General features: G+C 39.1%; 1 protein-coding gene across 7 annotated transcripts in view; it reads right to left on the bottom strand.

The window, feature by feature from the left end:
• Window positions 1-12992, bottom strand: part of phf21aa (PHD finger protein 21Aa) — a 385951-nt gene that overhangs the window by 299514 nt on the left and 73445 nt on the right. The window lies entirely within an intron of this gene.

The following is a 12992-nucleotide window of genomic DNA, read 5'->3' as shown; positions in this document are numbered from 1 at the left end:
AGAATTTGGATTACTTGACGGTTTTCCTCTTCAGGCCTCAATAGCTGACAAAGGATTGATGGTCCAGTTGGAAAAATTTAAAAATGCTTGGATAAATCTTACATTAAAAGTATGGCAGAAGGTGGTTAATTCATGTGGAATTAATAACATGTTAAAACTCTTTAGATGGTGTGCATATGATACCAAATTCCTTCCCAACAGAGGAGATAAAAGATTTGAGTTATGGATAAAGAAAGGTCTTACAACCTACCTCTCATTTATAGATAAAAGGGTATTACAAAGTTTCCAAATCCTGCAGGACAAACATGGCCTAGAACATAGTGACTTCTTTAGGTACCTTCAAGTACGAAACTATGTTAACCAGAGTTGTAGATATACAGACCTATCAACAGTAGAATTAGAATTTTTCAAGATTCTGAATTCGGCTTGCAGTTCAATACCTAGTAAATCAGTTTCTCGATTATATAATGCACTCTCCCATGCTAAAAATGTAAATACACTGTATATTAAAGAGAAGTGGGAGAAAGAAGCGGGGTTGGTACTTTCAGAGGAGGCTTGGGGGAAAATCTGCAGCTTTCAATGGCCCTTGACTAATTCTTTGACTTGGAGAGAACATTGTTGGAAAAACATTATAAGATACTTCAAGACCCCATATCAGGAAAAATATAAAGATACAAATGTGATGTGTTGGAGAAGGTGCGGCTCCAAGGAGGCAAATCATTTTCATATTTTTTGGGATTGCCCTAAATTAAGTCTATTTTGGGAAGGTATTCATAGAACATTAGTTAAGGTACTTAGGTCCCAGATACCTCTGAACTTTGAGACGCTCTGTTTGGGGCATGTATTGTTTCTTGAACAGAAGAAAGATATAAAGTTGCTGCAGGCCCTCTTAGCGGCAAGTAAGAAATCAATCACTAGAAAATGGCTAAATCCATTACCACCTACATTAGAAGATTGGTACGAAATTATCTTGGAAATATTTAAAATGGAAAAGTTGACATACTCCCTGAGAACTCAAAAAGAAAAATTTTATCAAATCTGGAATAAATGGATTGAATATATAACCCCAATGCGAGCAGACTTTAGATGACTCTCCTAATGATTTATACTGCTCTTCTCATCAACACAGTAATATTGCTAACGTAAGCACCCCTAGTCTAAATGTTTGTTTTTTTTTTGTTTTCTTTTGGAAAATAGAGAATTAACACAAGTAAAGGGAAAAATTTGGGAAAGGGATAAAAAAAATGAAAAAATTAAGTAAATAAGTACATAGGGATTGGATAATTATGTCTGCAGACAGGAGCAAGCATGAACAAATTAGGATATAAACACCTACAATGGTTGATACATAGGCTTATATACAACATTTTGGACCAGTGGAAATGGTCCAGAAGGGTTATATGGAAACTATTATTACCATTTTTCTTAACAACTAATTCCATTACTTAGCCTAATAGGTTAGAATTACCACAGTACATAATTATCTATTTAAATGTTTATTTTCCTTTTATATCATCTCAATGTGTACTTAAGAATGTATAAATAATTGTAGTTTTATACATATAAAAAAATGGAAAAGGTTATATGTGTGAAAAAAGTACATGATATTTGTGAATTCCTTATCCAAATAAAAATAAAATTTAAAAAAATGGATGAAACTGGAAGATTTACTATTGACAAGTTAATTGAGTTGTTGGGTGATTTAATCAAAGAGTTAGAGAAACAAACATACCTTCGAAACAGAACAGAGCTAATGAATTTTTATCTGATGCAAGAAAAATTATACAGGGAGAGACCAAAACACATGAAATAACTTCGCTTGGATGAAATGTTTAAAAAGATATCCAAGAAGCAACATCCTTTGTAAGCACAGTAATTAATAAATTTACATTCAATTTTTGTTTAATTAGTAAACCTTTTTTAAGCTTCTGCAGTCCATTTTTGCCATTATTATTGTGTGACCTCTTTTAGTCTGGCAAAAACATTAATTCGGCAAGGCTCAGGAACTGAGGGTACTAGAAAATCAGTGGTCAATCTGTGTAACAGAACTGATGTTTCCTCCTATATCCTAAATAGAACTCTTCCAAAGCAGCATTTTGTGGATAATTCTCAGTTTCAACTTCAATTTTAATTCAAGGCAGCTCTACTCTGCTGCTACTACGTGTATGGGCACTCATTTTATAAATGTAAAGAAAACGCTGCTCCTCATACCAACAGTAGCTTCCAATATGCTCCCATGGTCCCTGTCTCTCACCTTGACTGGAAATCCTCTATCATGATTGGAAGCTCCAGGCATACTAGAAAATAATCTTAAGATGATGGCTATTAGTAACTGCTGATTAGTGTGCAGTGGTGGGAATGGCAAAAGGTGAGCTAATAACATAATAACAATACTTACCTGCCCAAAAGCTTCAGTTGCCGTTTTGAAGCCAAACAAGAGCAAAACATTGATTGAAAGGAAAAAAATATACAAAGTGGTTAGGAGTGGGGGGGGGGGCGGGGGAAGAGAGAAGCAAGGTGGTAAAGGAATATCAGAATTCTGCTGAAATCAGGAGACAACTTCCTAGCTTGAATCGCTTCAGATTTGAAAGGCTCAGTACATAACCATATATATGGGTTGGGTGCAGGAAAGAAAGAAAACATTATTGAAAATACCTTTTAAAGAAACTTCTGTTTTACTGTTCCTTCAAGTCACTGAACCAACCTGCCACACCAATGGAACAATGAAATTTCCAAAAATGTATTTGATTTGAAGATTAAATTGCTTCAATAATTGGCATTACACTTGTGTTCCTCATTTCAAATAACAGAATATTAATCAAAACTACTGTATTTAAGGTTTTAGCAATCATCATTGAAATAAGGATACCACATGACTGAATTTACAAAGGTACATTTAGAAAGAAAACTTTTTAAAAGAACTACTTGATAAAATAGGGTGGCAGGATGGAGATACGTTTTTAACCAAAATAAGTGTAAGGCACTCCTTCCCTCCACTAGACTGCAGTGTCCACACCGATTCGTTATTCAGTCGGAGAAAACACTCAGAGGCCACGTTTTCGCTCGATCAATTCTTTACTTAATTTGATCCGAGGAGAGGTAACCACCATACGCATCTGCAGCGTCTGGCAATCAACTCTGCCTAGCACGAGTACAAGGTTACACTTATATCCAAAAAAAAGGTTTCACATAGCACCTGTTTCCCCTGTCCACGCTTATGACAGTTTTGTGGTTAGCAATTTCATCATGGTCACAATAGCTTCAGATGCAGAGGTACAGGTCAGTAAGCGCTTCTATTCTAAGAGGTGAGCATGCAGTTGCAACATCCTAACCGTGCCCGGTTCTGTTGTCTAGTTCCCGCCCTTGCTATATTTTCCAGGTCACATACCCCATTTAACCCTTCCTATTCTGTACTCTAACCCCCTTTTCACTTACACAGCAGGTCACCCTTGATCAAGGTGTACCATCTGCTCAGCCCCCCAATCAGGGTCATGAGAAAAAAAATGACAGGGAAAATGTTCTAAATGCTAACAATCAGGTGTTGGTAATTCTATTATGTAGAACTTTCATTAGTGAACACTATTTTAACAAAAGGGTGGAGAATAGTAGTTTTAACTCATGAATTTGATGTTTCTAGTTTATATTGATGTTTATTGTATGGAATTTCATTATTAATGATTAGAAGGGTCTAATTTCCACCCCTCAATGTGTTTCCACCTGTAGAACTATTTAATTGACTCAAATTTTTCTTTGTATAGCATAAACATGAAGAAAAGGCATGAATCGTATCTAATTCATCTGTCAGTTTTTGTCCTCTCTTCCATAGTAGAAAATGGGTGCAATTGCAGAGACCCAAATGTACTGGATGGTAACTTTGTTGGATATGTGCATAAGTACTCTTGCATGGAAAGACTATGGTACAGTTGTCAGTGATCCCCTCAATTCTAGCGAGGAACTCTCTGCTTGGGGATTCTCTAATAACACCCGGAGTAGTGAAGTCCAGAACTGCAAGGGGACCCCAAGCGACCTCAGGTCTCTATTGAACATGACCTCCTCCACTGAAGCATCTTGGCAACACCTGACATAGCCCAGACAAAATTGTGGGATTGGTCCATGTTATTTCTTAGCGGTCATGTACTATTAAATTATTAAAATGAATATTAATTTTGTGCACTTTTACAGCTAACATCTCAATTTCATTCACTGCCAAAGTTTTATTTTTCAAACTTTAATTAATATTTTCATGTTTTATATCTAACATGGAACAAAATTCAGATATATGTAATTTTGCATTTGAAGATATTAACTATAGTCTTCCTGGTGCATGCACATATTGTGACAAGTGAGAACAGATAGAGTAAATGGAGGAATATTTTTTTCATCATATTTTTGAGCTCACAATACAAAAATGTAAGAGGGGTGTGTTAGCTTGCATGCAGAAAACCATTCAGAGAGTTCAGTGACTAAAATAGAACTCATAATAACTTTCCTGCAATGGGGGAAGTCTTGAACCGGTGGGTACAGAGTCAGAATAGAAGGACATCCCTTTAGAACAGAGATTAGCTAGAATTTCTTTAGCCAGGTGGTGAATCTGTGGAGTTCATTGCCAGAAACAACTGTGGAAGCCAAGTCTACAGGTATACCTAAAGTGGATGTTGATGGGTTCTTGATTAGTAAGAGCAAAGGTTATGGGAAGAAGGCAGGAGAATGAAGTTGAGGGGGTTAATAAATCAGCCATGATGGAATGGTGGAGCAGACTCGATGTTCTGAACAGCCCAATTCCGCTCTTATATCTTATGGTCTCTCTCCAGCAGAGTACTGAAAGGTATGGATGAGCAGTAGTTATAAAAATCCTCCTTAGCGTTTTTCTCCCAGTGGCCAAAGAGCTCCTCCCAGAGTCAAAATGTGGAATTTGATCATTAAAAAACCTCAAATTTTCTTCACCTCACATCCCAACCAGGAAAATACATGGATAAAGCAAAGATAATGCAAAAAGCAACATATTGCTGATGCAGGAAACCTAACATAAAAAGAATCATTGTAAATATTCAGGAGATCTGGCCTGTCTGGTGGATGAAAAACAGAAGTTAACATTTTAGGTCAATTACTTTTTATCAGAACCACTATGCACAACCCTTTTTGACCGAGAACCTTTGATTCCAGAGAAGAATGATGGACTTAGTTCCAGTTCAAATAGAAGAGATTAGAAAGTATTCAAACTCGATTGCCCCTCGTCTAGAGTAAAACTAGACTGTGCCATCTCACCAGCTCTCAATCCTGCTCACTACAATACCTCACCTCGTCTTCAACAAATTCTACTGGGGCAGAATTGTTCCACTGAAGAGACAGGAAACATTTCCTCCATATGCCTCAGTCAAAAATAAAGAGGACTCCATCTCACCTATGAAGTTTCAAAGTGTATAGGAATGGAACACTAATAAATTATCCAGAAACCAATTCCTTTGCCTACTTACTCCCAATATCCAGCAGGACCCAGACAATGAAAAATCTAATCAGTTTCCATAAATTAGAAGCAGCCTTGAAACTAGTTTACCTTTCTTTTCCAGTTGTGACTAAGTGTCGTTAACCTGAAATATTAACTCTCGTTTCTCTTTCCACAAATGTGGCCTCGGTTGCTTCTAGCATTTTCAGTTTTCAGTGCAATGAAATAAATGCCTGTGATTTGAGAACTGAGAACAACTTTTTTTTGTACTTGTGCAGAACCGGTCTCTATATATGGTGCAGAATGTAAACATATGTCCTCTCAAATTTGGCTGAATTACTCTTCTGCAAGAACATTGCAGTCTTAAAATACAATGGCAAGCTTGGGACAATGCCAGGTTTATTAGGCTAAGAAGTCAATTCAGCAAAAGTGAACTGGAAAAATTTACTTGAAGGCATTTGCAGTAGCAGAGTAGTGAGGTGTACTAAGATTGTGAGGGTCCAGGCGAAATTTGTTTGAAAGAAAAAGGGATGAATCCCTAACTTAAATTACCACATTCCAGAGGAGTATAGAAAGTTTACAAGAGATTCCAAGAGTTTAAATACTGCAAGCAGCTTGGAGGAATTTCTCAAGAACAGATCTTGGATTAAGATAAGAAACTGAATGAGAAAACAGTGTGTGAAATACCAAGATTTCTTATAAATGCATGAAGAGCAGGGGTATAAAAATAGTGACTTAAAGAAATCCTTTTAATATTTCCAAGATAACCACAGAGTTGATCTGATCTTGAAGGTATAGCTCCAAATGAATACTTTGTCTATAGCAGGGGTCCCCAACCTTTTTTGCACTGCGGACCGGTTTCATATTGACAATATTCTTGTGGACCGGCCGACCCGGGGGGTAGGGTTGCCAATGGACAAGAGTAGAGCCAAATACGTTGTTTACACAGAGACACTACAATGACCGTGAAGCCTTGCGCGGGCACCAGTGCACATGCGTGCTTTGCGTATGCGTATACGTGCCGATGTTTTCTACAAATCATTTTTGGTGATTCTGTTGGGGCGGGGGGGATGTTAATCATGACCGCAATATAGGTGATAAGTGGCTAATACACTCAATTTCGTTTCTAAAAGGGTTTATCTAACGAATTTAATATTAGACACACAGCGCATATTTTCCTCACCTGAATATAGCGATAAGTCAATTATCAGGGAAGGACAGGAGAGCTTGAAGTAAGTGTTGAATGAACTTCCGGTAGAAGTGGTAGAGGCAGGATCAATATTATTTAAAGAAAAATTGGATAGGTATATGGACAGAAAAGGAATGAAGGGTTATGGGCTGAGTGCAGGTCGGCGGGACTAGGTGAAAGTAGTGTTCGGCACGGACTGGAAGGGCAGAGATTTCCGTGCTGTAATTGTTATATGGATATATAAGTCAATAGCATCGTAACATTTTAAGTAACGTTTGGATATTAAACACACAGCACATATATTCCCCGTTTGAACATATAAAATCATTGCAACACACCAATATCGCTAAATCAGTGGGAGCCCTGGGCTGAATGCTTGTTTCCCTGCAACAAGATGGTCCCATCAAGGGGTGATGGGAGATAGCGATACTCGAAGGGGGTTCCTTATGTCCAGTCTATTACTCAATTTGGTTTTTGTTCCATTCATTGCAGAGATATGTTGGAAATGGAAGCAATGTTTTCAGTGCTTTCGTGGCTATCTCAGGATATTTAGCCTTGACTTTGAGATCCAGAATGCTGGCAGAGATGTTACGCCAAACATACTTTTCAGCCCACCGTCATTTGCAAGCTCGAGGAGTTGATCTTCTTCCCACGCTCACATGGATGACGCGTGGGTAATGACCTCGCAGGCGTAATGGCTCAACAGTGGGCATGACAAGCAATGAGGAAAGATGCAGCTGACTCCTATCGCCAAATCATATCATTTCCTCGCAGCCCAGTAGCGCATGCTTTGCGGCCCCATACCGGTCCACGGCCTGGCGGTTGGGGACCACTGGTCTATAGTGTGTCATCCTTTGTGTAGATGGACACTGTGACAATAAAAATATGATAAACAGAGGGAAGAAAATATTCATGTCTAGCATTTTTTTTTAAAGTGGATAAATTACCAAGTTTTTAGAAATTGTATCCTAGGAAGGAGGATCATTATTTTCCCGTCCTCTGACTGCAGGCTTTGTACCAAGGAATGAAAAGAACGATAATGCAGTGCCTCAGTATAATGAGAAAATGATGAATAATTACAAGCAGTTAGCAAAACATCAGTTGTTGGTAAATTATTGCAAAAAACGACATAGACATTTATAATCAAGAATGGTCAGTATGGATTTGTTAAAAATAGAATATCCGGATTCAAGATTGCTCAGTGTCATTTCCAGTATACAAGTGTAAAGGAGAATGAAATAATGGTTACTCTAGGTCTGATGCAGCACAAAAAATACACAATAAAAAACACAAATATAAATACATAAGGTAGTTTATATACATTGATCAACTGTATGAACATAAAGTGTGTTGGGTACAGAAGTGCCTGTACATAAGGCGACTGACAGGAAATGATAAAGCAGTGATGGTGGGGGTGTAGTGGGGTGGGTTAGTGGGTGGAAGTGTTGATCAGCCTTATCACTTGGGGGAGTAACTGTTTTTGAGCCTGATGATCCTGGCATGGATGCTACATAGCCTCCTCCCTGATGGAAGTGGGACAAATATGAGCACAGTGGATGGTATCCTTAATGATATTGCTGGCTTATTTCCAGCCTATTTCTGTATACACATCCTTGAAGGCAGGTAGGCTGGTGCCAGTGAACGGTTGGACAGTTTGGTTACCCATTGTAGAGCCCCCCTGTTCTCAGCAGTGCAGTTACCATACGATGCAGTGATGTAGCGTGTTAGGATGCTCTCCACTGCACAGGTAGAAGGTCATGAGTATTAATATGCATAGTCCAGCTCTCTTCAGCCTCCTCTCAGAAAGTAGAGGTGTTGGTGAGTTTTTCTGATTGTGTAGGATGTGTTTTAGAACCTTCAGCGGTTATGAGAGATGTGTACTCCCAGGAGTTTGAAACTGCTCATAGTTTCTATTGCTGTGTTGCTGATGTAAAGAGGGATGGGAGTGGTGTGAGTTCTCCTGAAACTGACAATCATCTCCATTGTCTTGTTGACATTAAGGAAGAGGTTTTTGCCTGGCACCAGGTCTCAAGCTCTTCCACCTCTTCTCTACAGGCCACCTCATTATTGTTTGTGATAAGCCCCACTACTGTCAGTCATCAGCTAACTTGACAATGTGATTACTCAGGTGTTTAGCTGTGCAGTCATGTGAGAGCAGAGGGTACAGCAGCGGGTTCAGCACACAGCCCTGGAGAACACCAATGTTGAAGTTTATGGGGAGAGAAGAACATCCTGCCTATCTGAGGTCTGTTGGTTAGGAAGGCCAATACCCAGGTGCACAGTGGTGTATTTAGACAGAGGAGTAAGAGTTTGCTCACCAAGGTTTGTGGGACAATAATGCCGAATTGATATCCAGAAACAGGATTCTGACACAAGTGACCATGTTTTCTAGATGTGTCAGTGCCAGGAGCATCTGTTATAGAGCAGTCCTGTTAGTAAGCATATTGTTTGAGTGTCTAGTGTGGCAAAAATAAAGTTTTTGATGTGTTCTTACCAGCCATTCAAAGAACTTCATGATAATTGGCATTAGTGCAGTAGTCCTTTAGTTCTGAAGATGCAAAGTTCTTTGGTACAGGGATGATGGTAGCTGATTTGAAGCATGTAGATACAGCAGCCTGAATGAGTGATGTCTGTTCAGTAACAAAATTTTGAAGTGCCAAGAAAGGGTGACTGAATCAAGAATTTGATGTTATCTGCATGGATTTTAGCAAGACCCACATGCAGACTGATCAGCAGAGCAAACCACAGAATTTAAGCAAAAGTACTAAACTGGATCCAAAAATCGGGTCAGTGAAACAAATTATGGCATTTTGTGACCTGAAGCCTTTATGCAGTGGTGCTTCATAAATCACTAACATACACCACACAAGCAAAAATTAAAACAAGCATTAACACAATTCATTTAAAGATTTATATAGCATTTCAAATTGGCGGCAATTGATTGTAAAGTTTTATTTGCAGAAATACTTGGTCATAAAAATTAAAGGGTAGCAAATGAAGTTCAAACTAGCAATACAGTACTATAAAACTGTATTAGTTCCTAATATTTATCGATAGAAATTCACCCACATCACATTCTTTTGAGTGTAAAAAAACAAAACCATTGCAGATAATGGACTAATTTCATACAGTACGTCCTGATGAAGGGTCTCGGCTCGAAACATCATCTATTTACTCTTTTCCATAAATGCTGCCTGGTCTACTGAGCTCCTCCATCATTTTGTGTGCGTTTCATAGAATACTGTTAATGATTGCATCCTCCAAAAATTCATTTTCATTGTAACATTCAAGAATATTGTCATGCCTTCAAATTCTTCACAGTTCCTAACTTGCTGAAGTAGTGAAACGGCTTCATTTTCACTCCCGGCCATTTCTGGCATCCCCAAGATTGAACGCTTGAAACTACAGTGAGCAAACCAGTTCAGAATTGTCTTACTGCTTATTCTCACTAAACTGTCTGTGATAAAAGTCACTGCTTTTTGAACACGAACACATACAGTTGACTACTTAAGAACTGTTTGGTCAAATCACAGTGTAGTGTCTAACAGCCAAGCAAGTACAAGCAATTAGTGCTAGCTAGAGACCGCTTGGTAGCAGTCTCCGGTTCCAAATAAGCAGTATAATGTCCCAAGTAAACGAAGGAAATGCTGGCTATTTTTTTCCTCAATTAGTTTTTGTTCTTTAAGAGTTGTCCCAAATGGGCAGCTGCCCCAGTTAACCAATCGCCCAATTAACCAGAATCCAATGTACTCAAAAATAAAGAACACACACAAAATGCAGGAGGATCTCAGCACGTACAGCAGCATTCATGGAGTAGAACAAACAGTCAGTATTTTAGGTTGAGAGGAATAAGGTGGGGGATGGGGGAGGAGCAGAAGCTGGCAGGTGAGGATGAAACATCAGATGAAACTCAAGAATATAGATGAACAGAGGAAATGGTGGTCTATAGATCTCTAAAGGTGGGATACACAGGTTTTTATTCAAATTTTAAACACAAAATAATCTGCAGATGCTGGGGTCAAAGTAACACTCACAACACTCTGGAGGAACTCAGCAGGTCGGGCAGCATCCGTGGAAAAGATCGGTCGACGTTTCGGGCCGGAACCCTTCGTCAGGACTGTAGAGGGAAGGGGCAGAGGCCCTATAAAGAAGGTGGGGGGAGGATGGGAAGGAGAAGGCTGGTAGGTTCCAGGTGAAAAACCAGTAAGGGGAAAGATAAAGGGGTGGGGGAGGGGAGGCAGGGAGGTGATAGGCAGGAAAGGTGAAGAAATAATAGGGGAAAACACAATGGGTAGTAGAAGGAGGTGGAACCTTGAGGGAGGTGATAGGAAGCTGGGGGAGGGAGCAGTGACATAGGGATAGGGGAAGGGAGGGGAAGGGAATTACTGGAAGTTGGAGAATTCTATGTTCATACCAAGGGGCTGGAGACTACATACTTCATCATGGACCAGTAGCTCTGCCCCCCCCCCCCAGCTGCCTATCACCTCCCTCATGGTTTCGCCTCCTTCTACTACCCATTGTGTTTTCCCCTATTCCTTCTTCTCCTTTCCTGCCTATCACCTCCCTGGTTCCCCTCCCCCACCCCTTTATCTTTCCCCTTACTGGTTTTTCACCTGGCACCTATCAGCCTTCTCCTTCCCACCCTCTCCCTACCTTCTTTATAGGGCCCCTGCCCCCTCTCTCTTCAGTCCCGACGAAGGGTTCCGGCCCGAAACATCGACCGATCTTTTCCACAGATGCTGCCCAACCTGCTGAATTCCTCAAGCGTGTTGTGAGTTTTATTCAAATTTAATTTTCAGATGTCAGCATCACTTGCAAAGTTAGCACTCGTTGCCCATCCCAAAATGGTGTTAAACTGAGTGATTGCAAGACAACCTCAGAGGATGTTTACCTACAAGTATGGAGTTATACCTAAAGCAAATCAGATAACATCAGACTTCTTCTCCCAAAGGATTTTAGTAGACTAGGATTAAGTTATTTAAAAAAACAACAAACCAGTAGATTTTGTGGTCATCTTTACCAATAACTGTTTTGCTTAAATCAGGTTAAATTCTAATGTAGATTTAGGATTTCTGCATTTACTAGTCAAACACATTGTGCCGCATAAACGAGTTTAGCTTTTACTAACCACGGCATTAAAATGGAGGAAGGTCACACTAAAACACAATCTACAAGCAAACCAGTTTGAGTACTGCTTTCAGTCTGCTCACTCTATCATGGGAAGAACAAGATAGCAATAGAAATAGTGCAAAGCAGATATATAAGGATGCTTCCGGGGTTAAATAATGTCAGAAAAACACTTAGTAAAACGTAAATTGCTTGGAATAAAACAAACTAGACTGAGTCTAGGAAACTGAATTGAGATGTACAAAACAGAATCTAGAAATAATACTAGATGTTTTAACAGAAGATATCTAAATGCCAAAGCATTTACAGCAATTTGGAGAATGTATAGAGACATATTCAAGAAAAATGTTTTCACTCAAGCCTCATCATATTTTAAAAATAACTGGATAAACACGATATCAATATAGAGAAGTGAAATTAATCTTGGACACAGAGGACCAGATGGCCTCTTCCCTGTCATAACTGTCCGAGATTTCCCAAAAAATCAACAAAATCATTTCTACACCTACCCTTTGTTTTGGCAGCAATGATACACATTGATTACCGCTACTTGCTCAGCTCTTTTCAAAGTCAACAATATTTGGTTATATTGTGATATCAAACCAATATACTACACCTTGGAAGAACATGAGGATCAACACACCATACCAAAGTAGGCTGAAAAGGCAGTTGGCTCATTATTGCTATATTGTATACCCACAGTACCGCAAAGGAATCTATACAATTTTTGCACTACAGAACATTTTCTCATTAGGTATTCCTCAAAATACCTCATCCAGTTACTATTCAGTTCTAAAACTAACATCCTCAGTGAAACCTTACCCAAGACTACCATATCAGAATACAAGTTCAGACAAGTTTTCTAGCCTATGCACTATATGTTTTGAATCATTATTTCTCCTGTCAATCAGCTCACAACCCTTAAGCATGATTTTTTTAAAGCAGTAAATCCTTACTGTTTCTCTTGGCTGCTCTCTCAGGTGCATGACCTGCAGAGGAACTCCCAGAACTTTCTCTCAAAAGCTTTGTTTAAAACTGCACACCAGCTATTTAAACTCAATGGCTTTTAATTTGCCGTTCTATTCAAATGTAACGCTTTGTAAGGTTTCACTGCTAATATAATGGCCTCTCTGTAATGTTTCACTGCAAATGTAATGGTTTCTCTGTAGCAGCAGTGTTTGGGTTACGACTAGAGATAATAGGGGCTTTGGAATGTGCACCATCCAATGAGAG

The sequence above is a fragment of the Mobula birostris genome, chromosome 11 (assembly GCF_030028105.1).
Source record: "Mobula birostris isolate sMobBir1 chromosome 11, sMobBir1.hap1, whole genome shotgun sequence".
Classification (NCBI taxonomy): Eukaryota; Metazoa; Chordata; class Chondrichthyes; order Myliobatiformes; family Myliobatidae; genus Mobula; species Mobula birostris.
The sequence above is the reverse complement of the archived record's forward strand: the minus strand, read 5'-3'. Positions and strand labels throughout refer to the sequence as shown.